Genomic DNA, 5698 nt, shown 5'->3' with positions numbered 1-5698 from the left:
ATCCCATTTTTTCTCAATGGAGTGTTTAATAAATTGGTTGTACAAATCGCACATGGTGTGGGGGAGGGGGGCTGGTTAGAAAGACTTTTAGCCTGGGAGTTCTTGGACATCATTAGGAAAGACATGACATTGGAATGACTTCTTAATAACAGACAATCCTGGTACTCTAGTGGATACTAATTTACTCTGAATTGAACTAAGGCTACAGAATGTCCATTAAATGTGCTGTTGATAAAATTTTACCATCCTTAAAATGAGTCAAACATCAAAGTGTAATTATCATAGAGCCAGTTTTTTTGTAACTATGTCTTACTTGAAATGTTCCTTGAATCCTTGGTCTCAGTGGTTTTGATTTTCTCTCCCCTGATATGGATTACTACTCTGATGTGTGATTAGTAGCTCAGTCTTTCATTTAATTCTTTTTTTTTTACCCTAACATGTTGAATCCTTCCTTTGGTTAATTTTTTATTACATGGTGCAACACTCATATAATCTTTTATCCCTCATTTGATTATAACCTCCTTTTAATTTTTCTCATTTTCTGGCGAAGAAACAGCAGAAAAGGGCATTGGATTTTTTAAGCAGAATAGCAGGGTTTTAATCTCAATTTCATACTTACTGCTGGTACAATCTTGGGCATGGTACTGTAGCTCACTCAGTTTTTATAAGTGGATTAGCATAAATGACTAAGGAGATTCTTTCCAAAACTGAATATTATATCTTTATTTTGTACAATCATCATGGGTTTATGCCATAGATCTTTAGAGAGACTACAGGTTGATTCCATAGGAACAAATGAGATAATATTTGTAAAGCACTATGGCACAGTTTCTAGAACATAGTAGGTCCTTAATGCTTGGTAAATGCTTGTTAAAAACAATCATGAAACAATTTTTAAGGTAACAGATCCATCTTTTATCTGATGGAACCTCAAGCTGATATCAACTGAAATTGTCAAGAGGAGCTAGATAGAAAAATAATATGATTTTGGGATATATTGAACATGAATTTGAGGAAAGAGAGAAATTCAAGAACATAGATAATTAAGACAAGTGCAAGAACAGAGAAAAAGCTGGTTATTGGAACAGGGAGAGTCTTATTCTGCATCTGATCTGCCTCCACTAGTGATGAGACTCTTCCACTGGCACTAGACTACTCACTGTGCCTTATGCAAAGCACACCATCCTCATTTTCCCTGGCTGCCCACCATCCAGCATTGTTCTTCATCCTCATCTCTGCCTTTTGGCTTTCCAGAGCTCCTTCAAGTCTCAGCTAAAATCTTACTTTCTTTAGGAAGCCTTTTCCAGTATTCCACCATACTGCTCCCCTTTCAGATGATCGATCATACACAATGCACATAAGTGCTATATATTTGTATTTATATAATATATATACACTTGCATACCTGTGCACATGCACATATTCTGTATATGTATATGCAAGAATATATATATATATACACATATATATATTTTTATTTAGTCATTTGAATATTGTCTGCTCTATTAGATTGCAAACTCCTTGAGATCAGGGACTGTTTTTGTCTTTATTTGGTGCTTAGCATAGTAACTGGCACATATAACAGGCAATTACTAAACACTTATTGATCTGACTTGAGGATCAAACTTGTAAGAGTTAAAGGGTTTGGGGGCAAAGATTCTACAATGCTCAGCTAATGAACAGGAAATAATAGAAAGAGGATTAGAAATTCCTGCCTATAATAAAGTTATAAACAGAAAGAAATGGCATGGCATCAATAGCAAGGGCCATTAACTTTTTGTGACTCTCTTAGAAACTGTGAGACAATCAGCATTTAAGAATTGTTGTATTACATTTCAATTTACCCCAGAGGAGAAGAACATTTGAGTCAAAGTCTGGAAAACTACAAGTTCTGGGTTTGAAGTATACACATAGATTGTTTGAAGATTAAGTTGGAAGAAGCTCATAGTTCACGTGGTAATATTTAGATACTTATGACATGAAATAGGTATGAGTATCCATTTAAAACTGATACGTGGTTGTATGTAGCATAAATAGATGTCACTTGTATCTGGATTAATTCTTAAGACAGCACTGTTCAATTTGAGAAGGAGAAGGGCCATGGTTGAGTGTTTGCTTTTTCCATCATGTATAGGGTGGTATTGGACTAGATTACATCTTTCCCCTAAAATATTGCTTAATTAAGGGTTTCCCTAATGACTTTTTTAACTAATTAAATTTTCTTTTCTTTTCAGATCTTCATTCTTTTCTTCCTGCCTTCTCTGCTGCTCCCCTACATTGAGAAAACAAGAAAAGTGAAATCCCTATTACAAATGTATATAATCAAGCAAAAGAAATTCCCACTTTGGACGTGTTTTTTTTTTTTTTAAATCTCAATCTATATTCTAAGTTCATCACCTCTCTCTCAGGAGCTGGGTTACAAGTTTCATCTCAAGTCCTTTGGTATTGTGGTTGGTCATTGTGTTGATCAGAGTTCCTAAGCACTCAAAGATGTTTGTCTTTCTGAGAATGCTTTTATTGTGTCACTTATGCTCCTGTAACTTTTCATTAGTTCATCCAAGTCCTCTCATGTTTCTCTGAAATATTTTCTATCATTTCTTATGACAGAATAGTATTCTAGCACATATGTAGGCAATAGATTGTTTAGCTACTCCTCAATTTATGAAATACCCTCTCAATTTCCAATTCTTTGCTACCACAAAAAGAACTACTATAAATTTTTCTATGTATGAGTTCTTTCCCTCTTTCTTTGATCTCTTTGGTTTATAGACATAGTAATGGTATTGCTGCATCAAAGAACATGTACAATTTAATAGTTTTTTGGGCATAGCTTTGAATTGCTTTACCAAATGACTGGACCAGTTTACACTTCCACCTACTGTGAATTAATGCACTTGTTTTCCCACAGTCCTTTTAGCATATGTAATTTTTCTTTAATTTGTGTTCCTTGTGTGGGATATTTTGGGTAAGAGAATCCTTCTATTAATCTAAATCATAATCTGTTTATGACTTAGGTAAATCCTAGAGTACTGCTTGAGGTTCCTAGGGTTACATGAGGTAGAGTCAGCACTCAGGAGCTCTTGACTTAAACTTCAATTTATTCATTATTTTATATTTCTCAATATACTTATCAGTAAACAGATATGCATCCAAAGGGAGCTGAGTGAAGTGGCAAGGGTTTGTGGCTTTGCCATGCATCAGATCTTCAATTCATCACAGTTGTTGTCTCTATTTCCCTTCGATGTGACTTTGGAGAGTCACACTGCTACTGTTCCCCATGGGGAAAAAAAGGCTTTATTACTGAATGCTGACTTAAAGATTGCGTTAAGATTTTTGGAACATCCTATGTGTGCTTACATTTGACTCTATTCAACTAAACTATGCGTTGATATTTCATGCATGTGACTTATGTATCTGGAATAACTTGCACAAAATTATGCTATACTATTAGATGGATAGTGTATGAGGTATAGCTATCAATTAACTATACATTTGCTTCTAAGGTAATTTGCACTGGCCACATGACTTCAGCCAACCTTGTAATCAGTAAACTTTTCCTGTTCCTGCGTACAACCCCTGCTGTCAGTGTTATTGTGAGATTTTCTCAACAGGATCAAATACTCTATTGCAGCTTACAGACTTCTAAATCCAGTCAGTGACTCATCCCTTTGTCAAATCTAGATTTGTTCCTTTCCTTTCTGTGGAGTCATCCCTGAGCAATGCAGAGGGTGCTTACGGAATCTTTACCTGCCTCTGACCTTGGAGATCATGATGAGCCTTTTCCTGTTGACTGAAACACTTAGGATAATATTATATGGATAATGGAAAAATGGAAAAGTTTGTCTGGTACAGATCATAGGGAAATAAGATTTAGAGACAGTAAGCAGGATTGATTGTGGGAGTATTGAGAGTAAAACCCTCTATTAGTTACTGCTACTAAAATAGGAACAGAAATATACCATCATTGTTAATGAAATGCTCTAGCCAGAATAAGGCCATTCTTATCCTTTAATTTCATATCTTTGATATTTTTATACACACACACACATACACACACACACACACATACACACATATATTTGTTGAATTTGTCAGAATGTCCTATGTAAACACACAGGGAAATGGGGGTGTAGTTAAGAAAGATCTTCTTCCCCTTCCCTTCCCTTCCTTCCCTTGTAGAGAAATTTCTTCCACTGATGCACATCAGCAACTCATCTCTAACTTATAATACTAGAATGATCTCAGGCAACAAGAAGTTAAGTGACTTATTCAGAATGACATAGCCAGTAGATCAAATGCAAGATTTGGACTCGGGTATTTCTGCTCCAAGGCTGGCCCTCTATCTACTATACCATGTTGTCTTTCTAAATTACAATATGCTTAAAAATCTTTCTATTTCACAGACATATCCTGAAATCTTGAAACCTTTAATGTTGCAAGTCAATGTGGTATTATCATTGAATGGAATCCACATTTTCCTGATTTGGAATACTAAGGCAATATTTCAGTATTAGGGAATTAGACATGAAACGATTCCTCCTTCATGCAGTCTCTTTTCTGATGTATATTGGCTATATTATCCTGAAAAAGTCACATAATGCCTCCATCTCTCTCAGGAATTTTTAAGACAAAGTTGCAGAACATTTTTGTAGAGAGAGTTTCTTCACTGGGAGTTAGCCTCTCTGATAAAAAAAAAGTGTGTGTATAGTGGGTATAGATATATTGTGTGTACAATCTCAGAATATTTTAATGTGTGTCCTGCAACGTATTTGCTTCTTTAAATAAATATGACATGATAGCAACAGCTGGGTTTGAAGAATTGATGACATTCTTATTAGGAGTGACATTAGATACAAATCTAATAATGAGACCTATGTGAGCTACCCAGGAAGTTTCACACAATCCATCATAGATTCTTGGATTATGTGATGGCTTCTCTTTCTATACTTATCCATAATAAGTTGAGGCTATAGGGTTTCTTTCATGATAATTCTTCTGATCTGATGATGATATATGTTGCTATTCTAAATTTAATAAATATATTTTCAATTCTTTGATTTTTTGAATATTTAAATAATAGTCTTGAACTATGAGTGGGCAACCAGATTGCAAAGTGGATAGAATGCCAGGCTTGGAGTCAGAAAGACTCATCTTCATGAGTTCAAATATGACGTCTGACACATACTAATTGTATGATCCTGAGCAAGTCACTTAATCTGTTTGCCTCAGTTTCTTATCTACAAAATGAGCTGGAGAAAGAAATGCCAACCTACTTTGGTAAGCTTGCCGAGAAAATCCCATAAGGGGTCCCAAAAAAGTTGGATATGACTGAAAAATGATTGAACAACCTAGAACTTGGAGCCCCAGCATGGGAAACTTTGTATTATGATAGACAAAGCCTTCCCTGGTATATAGTGAATTGGGAGTTTTTTGTTCAGATCTTTTTTGAGTATCTTTCAAAGAAGTAGATTTCTGTGTAGATGCTATTTTGGGGGGAGTTGGAGGGTCCAGACCTATGATTTAACTACTTTGGGAAACTCTTAGTGTAGAGTTTTTCTTCACTGATATTGATTTATTATTTTTATTTAACTTATATAGAATTAGAAAGCGTCCTGAGATATTGAAGGGTTAATTAAGCCACTTACTCAAAGTCACACATCCATATATATCAAAGACTGGAGAAGCTAGAGTGTTTCTG

Source organism: Sminthopsis crassicaudata, chromosome 3 (genome assembly GCF_048593235.1).
Source record: "Sminthopsis crassicaudata isolate SCR6 chromosome 3, ASM4859323v1, whole genome shotgun sequence".
Lineage (NCBI taxonomy): Eukaryota > Metazoa > Chordata > Mammalia > Dasyuromorphia > Dasyuridae > Sminthopsis > Sminthopsis crassicaudata.
The sequence above is the reverse complement of the archived record's forward strand: the minus strand, read 5'-3'. Positions refer to the sequence as shown.